The 16,814-nt window shown below is 42.7% G+C and overlaps 1 protein-coding gene across 3 annotated transcripts in view; it reads left to right on the top strand.

Annotated features, from left to right (window-relative positions):
* Nucleotides 1–6,707: 6,707 nt before the first annotated feature.
* The window catches only part of OSBPL2 (oxysterol binding protein like 2), a 60,189-nt gene continuing 50,082 nt past the window's right edge, over nt 6,708–16,814 (top strand). For 2 of the 3 annotated variants that reach the window (XM_026697408.2, XM_087928924.1), the window contains exon 1: nt 6,708–6,979. The gene's annotated coding sequence lies outside the window, so the exon portion shown is untranslated. The remainder of the gene's footprint in view (nt 6,980–16,814) is intronic. The other variant, XM_087928923.1, reaches the window with a different exon arrangement.

The following is a 16,814-nucleotide window of genomic DNA, read 5'->3' as shown; positions in this document are numbered from 1 at the left end:
GTTGAATCTCTCCTTGATCAGTTTCCATCCATTATTCCTTGTCTGGCCTTTGGGTGCCTTGGAAAATAGCTTGACCCCCTCCTCTCTGTGGCAGCCCCTCAAATACTGGAACATTGCTATCATGTCATTCCTAGTCCTCCTTTTTACTAGACTGGACAAACCCAGTTCCTGCAACTGTTCTTTGTATATTTTAGTCTCCAGTCCCCTAATCATTCTGCTCTTCTCTGCACTTTTTCTAGAGTCTCAACATCTTTTTTATAGTGTGGTGACCAAAACTGGATGCCGTACTCCAGGTGTGGTCTTACTAAGGCTTTACAGAGTGGCATTAGTACCTCCCTTGATCTCAATTGTATCCCTCTGATAATGCAACTTATTAACTTATTATCCTGCTTCATTAAGTGTAACCGCGTTTGATTCTCTCTTCATTCCAAGAGAGCAAATTCAAAGAAAATTCCAGCGTTTCCCAATGCTAAATGCTAGCTATCAAGCTTCCTTTTCCAAGCCCCATTAATGAGCTGGTTGCATTTTTTATTTATTTTTTATTTATCATGGTACCTGACCTGGCTTTTAACAGCTTAATTAATGCTGCTAACGTCCCCCTTCTTCCTAGAAATTCTCCTTTGCTCCTGACAACCATCATGCTGTTTCAAAGCTTTTTTTCCCTCCTCCCATGTTGGAGAAGTAACTCACACAGACAAAACTAAGGCTGACCTTGTGAGGCGGTCCTGTGAATATTAATGAAGGGCCTCCTCCCCTGTTCTTACTCCTTTCTTCGCTTCAAATTTCTCTAGTCGTGACTGATTAACAAAGGAGAGGAAATTAAGCGAGGCTAACATAGAACCTAACCATAGTTGGGAGGGCTATCAGTCTCTTTTCAAAACTGTAAAGGAATAAGATTTAAAACCAAAATAGAACAGGAAAAAAAAGAGAGTGAGAAATAGTAAGCCAAAAGAACATACGACGTGAAACAGGAACCACTAGAAAGAAACAAAGAGTTAAGAAGATAGATAGTATACAGCCATTTCTTGCCTGAGCAGAGGGTTGGACTAGAAGATCTCCAAGGTCCCTTTGAACTCTGTTGTTTAGTTGAATATTAAATAATCTTGTATTTCGCCAGCATTTCTCTGTTTGCTAGTGATGGGTCATTGCTCCTGTCATGTCCATATACAATTTAATGTATTGCCTTCTGCTCTTTAAATTTCCCACTTGCCTATTTTTAAAGTTTTATCAGCTCCATTCAACTACAGACAGTCCTTGACTTATAACACAGTTCATATAGTGACTGTTTGAAGTTATAATGGCACCAAAACAAGTGACTTACGACCGTTTTTCACACTGACGACCGTTGCAGCATGTGAGCAAAATTCAGACACGTGTCAACTGACTCATATTCATGACGGTTGCAGTTTCTTGTGGTCACGTGATCCCTTTTTGTGACCTTCCGGCAAGCAAAGTCAATGGGGAAGCCAGATTTGCTTAACAACAGTGTTACTAACATAACAAGTGCAGTGATTCACTTCACAACTATGACAAGAACGATTGTAAAATGGGGCAAAACTCAGGTAACAATTGTCTTGTTGAGCAAAAGAAATTTGGGGTTTAATTGTGGTTGTAAGTCAAGGACTACCTGTATAACATTCTCAATCTTCCCCCTTACTCAAACACATTCTCTTTCCCGTCATATATTTGCCTTGAAGTTTATTTATTTATTTGATTAAATAAATAAATGAATAAATGGGGACAATAGGACAGGGACAGTAGGCACGATGGTGCACTTATGCACGTCTCTTATAGACCTCTTAGGAAAGGGGTGAGGTCAGTAGTGGATAGTTTAAGGTTAAAGGAGTGGGGGTTAGAGGATGTAACAACAGAGTCAGGTAGTGCATTCCAGGTATTGAGCACTCTGTTGCTGAAGTCGTACTTTCTGCAATCGAGTTTGAAGCGGTTTACATTGAGTTTGTATCTGTTGTGTGCTCTTGCATTGTTGTGGTTGAAACTGAAGTAGTCATTGACTGGTAGGACATTGTAGCTAGCACATAATTTTGTGTGCTATGCTTAAGTCCAACCATAGGCGGCTAGTTCAAGGTTGTCCAAGCCCCAAATTTCAAGCCTGGTGATATAGGATATTCTGTTGCGAGCAGAGGAGTGTAATAATCTTCTAGTGAAATACTTCTGGATTCACTCAATTGTATTAATATCCAACATACAGTGCGAATTCCAGACTGATGGGCTGTATTCGAGTATTGGTCTAGGAAAGGTTTTGAATGCTTTGTAAATTCCATGGTTATTCATCCTGTCCAAACAACCATTCCTAAACATACTTATTTCATTCACTCTGCCTCTTCATATCTTTTTGTCCTGGTGTACAATACCCCAGCAAGCTGATCTCTTGTCTCATACATTACCCTTTGTACTTTATACTTTTAATTATTATCTTTTCCTTGGAAGTTTACAACACACACAGTCACAGATTCTGTAGAACTGAACAGAGTATTACTTCTGATTGCCTCGTCACATAATTGGTTATTTGCCATCAGGAAATCTAATAGGATAAAGTCTGTTATATTCTTGTTTAAAATACATTCTGTCAAAGTGATTTGTTGGGTTGCGTGCTGGATTAGCTCCTTGGATTTCTATCTTCAGAAATACAGAGAAAAATCTGCATGGATGATTGATGTTACGCTACTACAATCATCTTTAATTCAATTGCTCTGGTTGTTTTTTTTTTAATGTCTTCCCAAAAATCCAGGGCCAATTTCTAGCACCATTAATATTCTCAAGATGAAGTTAAAGCGTTCTTACTGGCAACATATCAGAAAGTCTGGCAAGTAAAAGTAAACGAAACACAAAGGAGTCTAATGCCTCCCATATAAAATGAGGGGAGACAGCAATTAGGATGTAAGAAAAAAAATGAAGACCAATCTCTTTAAGCAAATTAGAAGCTGAATACAAACAACGTTAGAAACTTGGAGGACAGCCCTGGTTATAAGAGCCTGAAATTTATTCTCGGCTACCCCAAAGATGGCAAACAACGTCATTTGGTCTTCTCAGAGATGTGTTGGAAGAAATATCCATCTCGTTCAGTTCCAAGCTGGGAGGAAGACACTGGGAATATGGAGACTGATTGGAAAGATGGTTTAAACGATGAAGCAGAACCTGTAGCATTTATGGTTCTGGTGCAGCTGACAAAATGGGAGTTGAGAGTGGGATATTTTTTAAAATACCTTCTTTGGCTTTGTATTTGAGCTACCTGTTCCTGTGCAAGAACATGTATTCTATTGGCTCTTGCCAGATTCCTATAGGGGTCATGTAGGGGTCATAACTGGCTCTATAGGCAAAAGAGGAAATGCAAATCCTAGGTGCTTGTCTGAGCTAATCTTGTCAACCTCTGGCTTATTGTTTATCTGAGCTCCCAGGTGAAGTTTGGACTGCTCTGGTGAGGGGAGGGTGCAATGAATGTGTTAATAGCTTTGTCCGGTGTTGGATATTGGGTGAGGAGCTACTTCTAATCCTATCATTCTGCCTATGTTCATACTTTGGTACAGGGAGTTTCAAAATTTCCTGTCTTGAATGGATTACCAAATCTGCATTTCTAAAAGCTAGCCTCCTCAGTTTCCTGCTTGCTGGTAGGGAAACTGGGGCTGGTTTAAGAGCATGTTTCTCCATTTCTCCCTTTGGGGAAATATAGTATTTTGCCTTTTTAATATTCCTCAAAATATTTCATTCTTCTAGGAGGGAGTGCGTCCCACAATTGCCCCAGAAAATGTCCAAAGTTGGGACTGAGATAAAACAAGTGTGTCCTTACCAATGGTGGATTCCCAATTTTTTTCCTACTGGTTCTATGCGCAGTTCTATATGAATTACAGTTGGAGTTATATTTCTTTGTACAAGTTCAAAGCAGCAACGTGCATGTCAGCAACATGATACAGGTGGTCCTCAACTTACGACCACAACTGACCCCATAATTTATGTTGCTAAGTTAGAAATTTGAGTTTTGCCCCATTTACTATTCTTCTTGTCACATTGGTTAAGTGAATCAATGCCAGCTGATAAATTAGTAAGCTGGTTGTTAAGTGAATCTGGCTTCCCCATTGACTTTGCTTGTCAGAAGGTCACACAAGGGGATCAGACCCAGGACACTGCAATCGTCATAAATGTGAGCCAATTGTCAAGCATCCCAATGTAAATCACATGACCATCGGGATGCTTCAAACAGACATGTTGGAAGAATTATCCTTCTGGGTTCAGTTCCAAATGGGGAAAAAGACAATGGAAACATGGAGGCTGTTTGGAAAGATGGTTTAATGGTGGACAGGATCACATGGCTTGGAGCTCCTGGGTGAAGAAAAAAGGGAAGAGATGCAGAGAGTTGCTGGGTTTTATGCCCTCTGTTGGGATTTGAATGTGAGCTTGTATTCTGATTGGTTGTCAGACTCCCATGGGGCCATACAGGGGCAACTCTGTAGGCTCTCCTGAGTCCCAGGCTTGGTTGAGCCTTGCTGGGTGATGATGTAATGAAAGGGCTTTGGGCAATTCCTATTATGCGTCTGCCTGAAGAAGGTAGATCTTTGTTATGTAGAATAGACTGGCCCAGGCCTTAATGGTCCATTATCGTGTTTCTCATATAATAAGGCTGGGTCTTATTTTATTTTTTTTGAGCCCCGAAAACAGCTAGGACGTCTTTCCAGGGGTGAATTTATTTCTTTCTCCCCTCCCCCGTGCACCCTCGCCTAGGGTTCCCCGCTGGCAGTTACACCTCCCCACTGTGGAAGTTACGGAGGCGGCTCCCCCACCCAAGAAGCGGCTGAAACACTTCCACAGTTCCTGCCGCTGCTGCTGCTGTTGTTGGAGACGGCGCTGGCGAGAGAGGGACAGCTGCAGCTCAGCCTGGGCGCTTGGAATGCAGGAACGGGCTGCGCACTGGGACTTTTGCAAACTTGCAGAGCCCAAGGCTGGAGCACCAAGGATAGCAGCAGCAGTGATGCTCGTTCGGCTTTTCTCACGCCCACGCAACCGCTCGGGAGTAAACCAAAATGCAGCGTACGGTGCTCCCAGGTACCTCAAAATGTTGCTTTTTTCCTGTTGTTACGGGGACGGGGGGAAAGTGGGAGCAACTCAGACGCTGTTGTTGGAGACAGCACTGGCGAGAGAGGTGCCAGCACCGGTGGGAACCGTGAAAGCTACGGAGGCCTGAGAAGCGGCTGAAACGCTGCCGGACATCCACGCTGACGCCGCCTGCCTGCTGACCCAGGTCTGCAGCAAAGGCGCTTGATGAGGGTAAGGGAGCCCTCCGTGCTCCACCATGACTGGCTGTTAGGAGCAGCTGATGGTGAGGCGTAGCGGGGCACTCCTAATGGCAAGTTCCCCCCCGCCTCCCCCCCATTTTGCATGTTTTAAACTAGGCCTAAATTTGGGGGGAGGGGCTTAATATCATTTTATGCCTAGAAAACATGCTGGGTCTTCCTATTTGGGGGGGGGGGTTGTATTGTTGGAGAAACACGGTAGCAAAGGTAGGAGGGCTGAGTTTCTCTCCAAGTTTCTACTTCTCTTTTAGGGAAAATATTCTGCCTTTTTAGTATATGTTAGGAATATGGGTCACTTAACAGCTATTTGGGTTAGAAATATATATAAACCAGGATAAACACTTTAAAACTGTATCTTTTAGAAAATGCAAAACTGTAATTAGGTGTGGTTTCTCAAACGGACATAAGATGGAGCCAGAAACCTGGATTGTTTTAGTCTTAGTCTCAGAAGAGTGTGTGTCTGAGTGTATCTCTGTTTCCTTCTGTTGTAAAGTATTGTCAGTCCTCCATTTCTTCTAATTGACTGTTATTCCTGGATTGAATGTAAGTCTGATACTGAACTATTTTTGACACTGGACTTTGATATTTGGATTATCCCTGGATTGAAAACTGACTGATTTAACTTGTGAGTGGCTTTGGATTGCTTGTTTGGACTTTGCTTAACCTTTCTGGAAGTAAAAACCTACATTTACTGTACAGTGTATCTGTGTGCTCTGTGTGTATTATTCCTACACTACTCTCTATACGTCTCCCTGTATGCGCTCATTCTCCTAAGGGGGAACTACCTCAACAGTATATCCTCAAATATTTCATTTTCCTAGGAGAGGGGTAGGTTTTAACTTGCAACAGTCATAAGTGTGAAAAATGATGTCACTTTTTTCAGTGATGTTGAAACTTCAAACGGTCACTAAATGAGCTGTTGTCCGTGGAAGTGTCCGAAGTGTGTTAGAATTACAGCTCTCACAATTGACAGCAGTAACAGCAAAGGATTCTGGGATTTGTGGTCCCAACCACACCTGGAGCATCCCTGGTTGAGGAAGGGCCTCTGTAAACCACAAGAAACCTATCTGGTCATGGCGATTGGACATCAACAATCAAATGTACGCCTGCAAAGGGGACACAACGCCTGCATTCTTCACCCAAGGCTTTCGGGGGTCACGAGCTGTCCGACCGCATTCCGCTTACGACGCGCCGGAGCTGCTCGACGGGATTGCTTTCTCCCCTGTCATTTGCATGGCCTTGCCCCTTTGGAAGAACGCCATTGGCCAAGCAGAACCGCCTTGAGGTCGAGTCCGCAAGACAATGCGCGAAAGCTCGGTAGGAACTCCGGCGCCTCAGGCTTCTTGATTAGCATAATCCCCGCCCTTTCCCATCCCTCGCGGTCCATTGGCCCGCTTGCGGGAGGAGAGCGAGACGGCACGCCCAGGGGAAGCGGAGGGGAGGGGGTGTCTTCCGAACGTCCATCGTTCCGTCGCTGACGATTGGACAGCTTGAAGCGTCTGTCAAGCGTGGACGGGGAGGGGGGACGTTGAGAGAGAGAGAGAGAGAGAGGGGGTGGCGGCGGGTCGCACTTCCGCCTCGGGGAGTGTCGACGGGTCTCGCCGGGGTTTGAGGCCGGAGAAGCGTGTGCGCGTGCGCACGCCCGCACCTCAGGACGTGGAAGCGCCGGGCGACAGGTAACCCACCGCCGGCGGGGCTGGAAAAAGCGGCCGTCCCTCCCCAATCCTCCGGGTCTCCACAGCTCGAGCCCGGCCGCTTGGCCGCGGGAACTCTACGGTCCAGCCAGCCTGGCTGAGGGAGAGGGGACGGAGGAGGGAAGGCCTCGCCTCCTGGGGAGGATGGGGATGCCGCCCGAACCATCTCCTGGGGTGGGGGGGGTGGGCGGAGCAGGCCTTGCTGAGGGGAAGAATTCCCCCCGTGATAGGGAAATGGGAGTTGCCGTCCCCCCTCTCTCGTTCGGGAAACGACGAGGCATGGGGACGGGAGACCCCGCGGTGATCCAAGTGAGGGATCGTGAATCTACCTTCTCGGGTTCCCCCCTCCAGGCTCAAAGAGAGTCGATCTGACGGGGAAAAGAGCTTGCCGGGCTGGGCGGCTCGGCCTCTGCGGAGGTTTTCAAGGGAGTCAAACCGGGGTCCTTCCCTTGAATTGGTTTCTGGGGAAAGTACACAGTCCTCGACTTACGGTGGTTCACTAAAAAAACAAAATCGATTTTAAGTGGGAATAGAAGTGCTTTTCCCCCTTGAGACCTCTTGGTTCTATTGCTACTTTTAAAATACTGTCAAAGGCCCCTAACTTGCAACAGATCATTTAGTGACCCTTCAAAGTTACGACGGCACTGGGGGAAAAGTGACTCCTGACTGCTTTTCACGTTCACAGTCATGTGATCAGAATTCAGATGCTTGGCGACAGACTTGTATTTATGATGGTGGCGGGCTCCTGCAATCCCCTTTCGTGACCCCCTTAAGAAGCAAACTCAGTGGGGAAGCCAGATTCGCTTAACAACTGTGCCAGGAAGTGTCGTAAAAAAAAAAAAAAACGGGGCAAAATTCACTTGATGTGTGCCTGGCTTAGTAAACATACATTTTGGAGCTTGATTGTGGTTGTACGTTGAGGACTTACCAGTACCTGCTTAGTCTTCCTTTTGGGGGCTTCCAACCCGAAGTTGGAGGTGGCCCAAGTTGCTTTTGAGCTGAAGTGGCCTGTGTAGTCCTTGGCTTTCTCTCTTAGCTTCCTTGCTGGAGCAGCTTGGCCGGCAAGGGAAGGCGAATGCTGATTGCTGCAGGCTGGCAAGCTTCACTTGAGGATGGCTGCGGTTCAGCCTGTTTAGATTATCAGGTTATTTATTCTGTTTTAACTATTCAGGCTCCCGATCTCAGTTCCTTACACCGTAATGAGGGAACAAGATGGCACAGGTGGTCCTCGACTTAACAGCAGTTCATTTAGCAACCGTTCAAAATCCCATCCAAACAATGGAGCTTAGGACTCGTTTTTCAAAGTCACGACCTTTGCACCTTATCCACGATCGTGGGATCAAAATTTAGATGCTTGGCAACTGGTTCATATATATGACCGCTGCTGGGTCCAAAGGTCATGTGATTCCCTGACCTTCTGATGAACAAAATCATAGGAGAAGCCAGATTCATTTAACAGCCGGGTTATTCACTTATCAACCACAGTGATTCACTTAACCCGCTGTGGCAAAGGAGGGTGGTAAAATGAGGCAAAACTCACTTAACAAATGTCTCGCTTAACAGCAGAAATGTTGAGCTCAGTTGTGGTCATAAGTTGAGAGCTACCTATATCTTTGGGCCTTGTCTGCTATTCTTTTTTAATTAGAGGAATAGAAGTTCTTTTTTATTTTTACTCATTTAATTTCCTCATTTTTTAAAATGCTGTTCATCTTATTCTCTGTTCCTGGACTGGAACAGTTTTTTGTGATTGTGCAGCCATTCATCCTTGGTAATAGTTCAAGGAAGATGATGATAAAGCTATCTTGAGAATGGGATGGTTCATTCTGGGTTGAGGAAAATGACAGCCGTTCCTTGTAAATGTTGTTTCCTTGTTTGTCATTATTTTGATTGACATTGAGTTTGACTTGCCTGGACAATTTGCTATCATCAGACGTGCTGAGGGCTGTCAGGTTAGAAGCCTTGAAAGGAACCATGGCCATCGGTAGTTATAGCCTCATCTCTCTCTTTCAAAGATGGTGTGAGTTGATTAAACAACTGTTGAAAAGTTTATTGTTAGTTTATTGCAGTGATGGCGAACCATGCCAGCACCCACAATGCAATGTGCCCAGGCCCCCTGTGCATGCACACACAGCACCCCCCTGCCCCTCCTTGACTATACTGCACGTGTGCGTACCTTCCAGCTGATGTTTTGCTCATTTGAGGTCTTTTCAGCCTCCCAGAGGCTCGAGGGAAGCCTCTGCAGCCTTTGGAGGCCGAAAAACGGACCCGTTTTTCAGCCTCCAAATGCCGGGAGTGACAAAACCAGAAGTACCAGAAGTGATGAAACGGGCCCATTTTTTGGCCTCCAAGGGCTTCCCTGGGAGGCTGAAAACTAGCTGGGAGGCACGCACATGCGCAGTGCAGGTAAGTTTGGCTGAGGCTCGGATGCCCGCACAAATGGCTCTGCATGCCACCTGTGGTACATGTACCATAGGTTCGCCATCATGGGTTTATTGGATTGGCCATAATGTGACATAAAATGCAGGGTTTGATGAAACAGTCCAAGAGAACTCTCCTGACACAACTCTGCTCTTACATTTGGTGAAGGAATGAGTCACATTTTAAGGTGGGTTCACCCCATACCCTAATCTTTTGAAACGTGTACAGGTAGCCCTTGACTTACGATCACAATTGAGTCCAACATTTCTCTTGCTAAGTGAGACAATATTTCAGTAGGTTTTGCCCTATTTTGTGAGCTTTCTTGCCAAAGTTGTTAACTGAATCACTCTAGTTAAATAAGTGACACAGTGGTTAAGTGAATCTGGCTTCCCCATGGATTTTGCTTGTCAAAAGGTTGCAAAACATGACCCCAGAACACCTCAACGTCATCAATAGGAACCAGCTGCCAAATGTCTAGATTTTGATCACATGGCCATGGGGATGGTGCAATGATTATAAGGGTGAAAAACAGTTCTAAGTCATTTTTTTCAGTGCCTCTGTAACTTTGGATGATCACTGAACAAATGATTGTAGGTCAAGGACTACCTGTACCACAACTTTTTTCCTTCCCTGGGAGAAGTCTTTGCCTGGATAATTAAACAGGGTTATGACCACAATTGAGCCCAATGTTTATGTTGCTAAGTGAGAAATTTGTTAAGTGAGTTTTGCCCCATTTTACAACCTTTCTTGTCACATTGGTTAAGTGGATCTCTGCAGTTGTTAAATTAGTAACACGGTTGTCACGTGAATCTGGCTTCTCCATTGACTTTGCTTGTCAAAAGGTTGCAAAAGGGGATTGCATGATGCCAGGTTATTGCACCTGTCATAAATGTGAGTTAGTCGTCAAGTATCCGAATGTAAATCATGTGGCCACGGGGATGCATCAACTGTCATAAGTGTGAAAAATGGTGATAAGTCACTTTTTTCGGTGCTGTTGTAACTTCAAAGGGTTACTAAGCGAACTGTTGTAAGTTGAGGACAACCTGTATCCCCCGTAATTCCTTTCGTAATGCAGTATTTGCTCTTCTTTCTCTTGGACTGCTTCATCTAACAGCAAGGACTCTGCAGATTGGCTACCTCCCTGGTGAGATCTCATGCCTTTTGCTTTACATAGCGAAGGCATTAATTGTAGCAAGGCACTGAGGATTTGAAAACATTGCAGCAACTTACTGTGAAAGCATTTATAGAGGTAGTGAAACAGTCTTGTAAAGAAAGGGGAGGGGAACATTATTTTCTTCCTGGAAAGCCACCAAGGTAGCACTGAGTTCAAATTGATCTTATTCTTTCCTAGAGAAAATATGTTTTGTTTTCCTAGCTGTGTACAACTTACAACCACGATTGACCCCAAAGTTTCTGTTGCTAAACAAGACAGTGAGTTGTGCTCCCTTTTACGATGTTTTTAACCACAGTTATTGACCAAATCTCTGCAGTTGTTAAGTGGATCATGCGATTGTTAAGCAACTCTGGCTTCTCCCGTTGACTTTGCGTGTTGGAAGCCAGCTGGGAAGATTACAAAACTGTCATAAGTACCTGACAGTTGCCAAGTATCCACATTTTGATCATGTAACCATGGGGATATTGCAACGGTTGTGAGTGTGAAAGCCAGTCATAAGTCATTTTTCAGTGCTGTTGTAACTTTGAACAGTCACTAAACAAATTATTGTAAGTCAAAGACTACCTGTATTTGGATTTGCAACTTTAAAAAAAAAGTAATACCATGGAAAAATCTATAATTTCAATATATTTTTTCTTGTGATATGGAAATTGTAGTGTAATGTGGGTAGCATGGATGGATGTTCCCTGTTTTCCCCATTTTACGACTTTTCTTGCCCCATTTGTTAAGAGAATCACTGCAATTGCTAAATTAGTAACAAGGTTATAAAATGAATCTGGCTTCCCCATTGACTTTGCTTGTCAGAAGATTGCAAAATATGATCATGTGATCCCTGGACACTGCAACCGTCATAACTATGAACCAGTTGCCAAGCATCTGAATGTAAATCACGTGACCATGGGGATGCTACATTGGTCATAAGTGTGAAAAACGGTCATAAGTTACTTTGTTCAGTGCCGTTGAAACTTCAAACAGTCACTAAGCAAACTGTTGTAAGTCAAGGACTACCTGTATTGTGGCACTTTCCCTGACAGATATATGGCTAACTTCTACCATCTCTCCCTCGACCTTGAATTGACAAGAAACTGTACCAAATTTGCTACCCTTATTACTGAATAATAAGCTTATGAACTGGCAGGAGATACTTTTTTGCTGACCTTCAGATTCTTTCATACTTTGTTTAGGGAGCAGTGGGTGATGGTTGGCCCTGCCATTCTACAGCAGACACAGGCAAGTTACAATGGCACTGAAAAAAGTGACTTACAGCCATTTTTCACACAACCGATGCAGCATCCCTATGATCATGTGACCAAAATTCATATTTATGATAGTTGCAGAGGTGATGAGATCCTCTTTTGAGATCTTCTAACAAGCAATGTCAATGAGGAAGCCAGGTTCACTTAACAACGGTGTTACCGACTTAACTGCAGTGGTTTATTTAATAACTCTGGCAAGAAAGGTTGTAAAATGGGACAAAGCTCATGAACAACTGTACTGTGCAAACTTTGGGTTCAATTGTGCTCATAAGTCGGACTACCTATATAATGGTTGTAGCCCACCCTAGAAACTAGAGAGGCTAACATGTTTCCTTAAGTTGTGCTTCTCATATGCCATATCCATGAGTTCATCCTAAATACTCTTCTAGGAAATTTGCTTCTAACTTAATGGATGGAGACATATACTAGATTTTAGACACCTTGCAGCTGTCATTGATGCTGTGATTTAATAGGGAAAAGATGAGCACAGGTAAAGACATCTTAAGCCCGTGTCACTAATAGTAATGACTGGTGATAAATTGAAAGCAGCCTTACAGAGTCACAGCAGAAAAAAACAATGTTGTAAGATGTGCTTGTGCCATGGTTGAGTACAAGTAAATAAAAACCTCCTGTGCTTTTTCAGTATTGATTACCGCTGGGTTTATGTTGCACTAAAACCAGTTTGGAAAAATATAAACTTTTTTTTCCTTTCAATGCATTCCTCTTTCCATCATCCCTGTATGTTTGGAAATTACTTTCCAAAAATTATCTCCTATTTTGGAGCTCCTTTGTATTCCATAGCTTCTGCAAACTTTAATATTGGTCAAATGTAAACATAAAAAACAAACTTATTTCAACATAGTAGATAAATAGTTGCATTATGCACATTTTAAGTGTGAATCAGAATCCCCAGTTTAATTCTTCGCTTGGCATGCAAGTTCCGAGAACTGAAGGTCTAACTTTGATTTTGACATGTTGGATAACAGTTAAAAGTGCATTGTTGGGAAGGGCCATTTACTGAAATATTTTGCTGAATGTGGATATTGTATCTGGCAACACAATTTAGGATGCAATACATGCAACTTTTGTTAATTTACATAACATTTGAGTCCATTGATGCTTACTTCAAAATAGATACATTATATTACTCTATTAATTTAAAGTGCACAGTCTTTGAAATTTAAAAATATTCATATTTGTTTCTACTTGCTCTTGAAAGATGGCCTGTATGATCTTGTCAAGAACTAATATTTGGTTTTTGCTTTGCAGATACTTTCCAACAGGAAAGCAAAACTTTTTGCCATTAGTAGCACAAGTGTATAAGAATAATTACTTCTATTACTCTGCAATTTATGAGTGAGGAAAGAACATGTTATTATAATTAGCTGATTCTTCTGAAGTCATCTAATTTTTGAATTCAGTATAATCCACTTTGGTGATGGATGGTGATTTAGAAATTAGAGATTAGGTATATTCATAGAAAATTGGACTGAATTAGAATCAAATGTTTATAAATGCCAGGTGCTCTTAATGTAAGGGAAATATTATGCTCATGTGAAGACATTCACTAAATCATAGGGGGCACATCTAATTAGGAACTGCATGATAACCAAAACATAGACTAGATGGTCTTTTAGCTGATCCAGCAAGCTTTTATGTTTTTAGAATACCTGTACTGTAATGCATGAAGTAAGAACAAGTTGGCAGTTAGGAAAATGTATTTTATGTGAACTGCATGACAATTAGCAATTGAGTGCCAACAAACAAAATGCTAAAAAGATACCATATTTATGTAATTACTTACCAAGCACATCCAAATTATATTAAAGTAACAAAAATATCTTTATAATCCTCAACGCATGTGGCAACTTTTAAGCACCCCTAATGTTTGGAAATTGAAAGTTGAAAAATTTGACACACCCTAGTATTGCTTTAATCTCTGCTGTTTTCAGATGCAGAAGTGGTTAAAAAAAAATCTAACCAGTGAAACAATGTCCCCAGATCAGTTAAAAACATTTTTTTTAATTATTTTGCCACATGAAAGGTGTTGTTCCATTTTAATATTTAACATAGAAATCAAGGCTTAATCTTGGTTAAAAAGCCTTGTCTAAAGTATTAAATATATGATTACTTGTCAGTGGCCTGACATATAGTTTTAATGAAACAGATTTAATGCTGAATGAATAAATCTCATCCAGTGTTTGGATCAAGTCACCTCTATTCTTTTAGTCTTATTCATTTATCACTGTTGAGATTTATATCCAAGATGTAAAATTGTAGTTGGCTAACTGTGGTTTACAGAAATACGTTTTCCAAATCATAAAAATTAGTGATGGCAATAAGCTGCAATTAAACCCGTGATATATCTTAGTTAAAAGTGGAACAAAAGATTTTGGTGGCTTGTCTCTGCTTGGGGTGTCATTTGCATGACACTGAATTTTAGTTTTAAATGTGCAGGCAAAGTCAATGGCATTATTTGCACACCAGACTAAGCATTCTGAATAGTCAGGAAGAATTGTTCCAGAGTTTCTCCTTTTTTGTTAACCATTGCGTAACTTGCTAAGATTTTGGAACTGTGCTTAAACTAAATTCAGTAAACGAAGAAGCCAAGTTTTGAAATGGCTTATTTTAAATTAATTGCAACCGATATTATGTCACTCATACGTAATAGTTAAACCCAGTGCAGACACTTCTTAGTTCTCTTTATGGTCCTAAAAGGGAGAATGAGGAGGCATGTGTAAACCTGATATTCACAGCAACGTTTGCCAGCTTTCACAAATTGCAATAAACCAAGTCAGGATGAAAGAAGACTTTAAATAAAGTTCATGTAGTAGCCTTTGTGGTAGTTTACTCCAACAAATGCATGTGGTTAGATTTTGTGGTGTCATGGGCTTTTGCAGAATTCATTTGTTTGAAATAAAAATCAGTATACTGACATTTTCTGAAAGTGAATATGACCGAAGTATCTGGGAGAGGATCAGCTGTCCTTGACTTAAACTACAGGTAGTCCTTGACTTACAACCATTCGTTTATGACCAAAGTTACAGGGAAAAGAGTTGTGATCATTTTTGTTGTGATACTTATGATAATTTTTCACACTTATGACTGTTGCAGCATCCCCATGGTCACATAACCAAAATTCAGTGAGTGACTCCTATTTATGGCAGTTGCAATGTCCTGGGATCTCGTGATCATCTTTTGCGACCTTCGGACCAGCAAAGTCAATGGGGAAGCCAGATTCACTTAACTGTGTTGCCAATTTAACAACTGCAGTGATTCACTTAATGTAAATCTGTGGCAAGAAAGGTAAAATGGGGCAAAATTCACTTAGCAACAGAAATTTGGAGCTCAATAGTGGTCACAAGTAAAGGACTGTCTGTAGTAGAAACATTAGGGAAATGTGACCATGTAATGCTGGAATTCTGATAATACTAGGAGACATTAAAGGGGAGCATTGTCATATGCAAATTTTGAACTTCAAAAAAACTATTTTAATAAAGTGATGAATAGGACTCTCTGGTGGGAGAAGCTAACGTGTAAAGTGCCCATGTTATGCGAGTGAGGGCGAACCTATAACATTTTTGGTAACACGTCAGGCCTCGGGACCCTCTGGAAATTGTGCAAGAAGACTCTGCTCTCATGCAGCCTCTGGAGCAGGGGTGTCAAACTGAATTTCATTGAGGGCCGCATCAGAGTTGTATTTGACCTGAGGTGGAGGCAGTCTGGGTGTGGCTGGCTTGATGTCACTTGTGTTGGTGGGACACCTGTGGTGTCCAAGTGCTAAAGCAGGACTTCCCTCAAATCCTCCCTCCCTCTCATTATAATCTTCCTTCCCTTCCCTTCCCTTCCCTTCCCTCTCCTTTCTCCTTTCTCCTTTCTTCTTCCTCCCCTTCTTTCCTGTCTTTTTCCTTCCTTGCTCTCTTCCCATCTTCCCATCTTCCCTTCTTTTTCTTTTGTCTTTCCTCTTCCCCTTTCTTCTCCCTTCTTGGATTCTCAAATGCAGAAAGGGAAACATGTCTCCTTTTGTTTTGTTTTTGGTTTGTTTTGGTAGCCCTCTGCCAGCAAAAATATAGCCTGGGGAGAGGGGGGGTCTTGCAGCCCCCTCCAGGCCCCATTTTCACTGGCAGAGGTACCATGGGCTGGTCCTTTGCTGTTTCCAGGGCAGCCCTGTGGGCCAGATCTAAGCACCTTGACTTTGACACCCCTGCTCTGGAGCCTCCAAAAAGGATGAGGGAATAGGGCAAGCTTTTCTTCTCTTTTTGGAGGCTGAAAGGCCGTGCAAGAGCCTTCTCCAAAGTTTCCAGGCCTCGTGTGACCCACAGCTGACTCAAATATACACATTTTTTTTTCTGACAGGAAAAGGCAAATTGAAAAATATTTACAGTTATACAAACTTTTGTTTATTTAATAATAAATTTAAATGATTCATTTTCTTGTTATGAATGGCTTCTCTTTTCTCTGGGAGTTTGTTTGTGCAAGACAGACACCCCAGCAGAGTCAAATGAGGCATTTTCTAAAAAAATTTTTGACACACTGAGCTCAAAAGATTCCCCACCTGCAGAACCACTTCCCTACAGCAAGGAAGTTGAATTCTAGTAGTGCTTGTGGGTGTGTGTTTCCTGACTTGAGCTTCAGAGGGCTGACAAAATGCATATGAAATAATAAAACTGGAAGGGACCTTGGAGGTCTTCTAGTCCAACCCCCTGCTTCAGGCAGGAGTCCTTATACCAGTAGTGGCTAATCTTTTGGGGCTCCTGTGCCGAAAATTGTGTGCTCGCTCGCATGCCAGCACCCAGAAGGCCTTGTGTGCACCCCCCCTGCGTATGCATGCGCGATCCCCCCACTGCCCCCTTACTTGCACTGCACATGCGTGCACCTCCCAGCTGATTTTCGGGCCTTTTCCGGCCTCCCAGAGGCTCGAGGGAAGCCTCTGCAGCCTTTGGAGGCCGAAAAACGGGCCCGTTTCATC

This window comes from Pseudonaja textilis, chromosome 3, assembly GCF_049901715.1.
Source record: "Pseudonaja textilis isolate UNSWEBS1 chromosome 3, rPseTex1.2, whole genome shotgun sequence".
NCBI lineage: Eukaryota > Metazoa > Chordata > Lepidosauria > Squamata > Elapidae > Pseudonaja > Pseudonaja textilis.
Note: the sequence above shows the minus strand (reverse complement) of the source record. Positions and strands in the feature narration are given on the sequence as shown.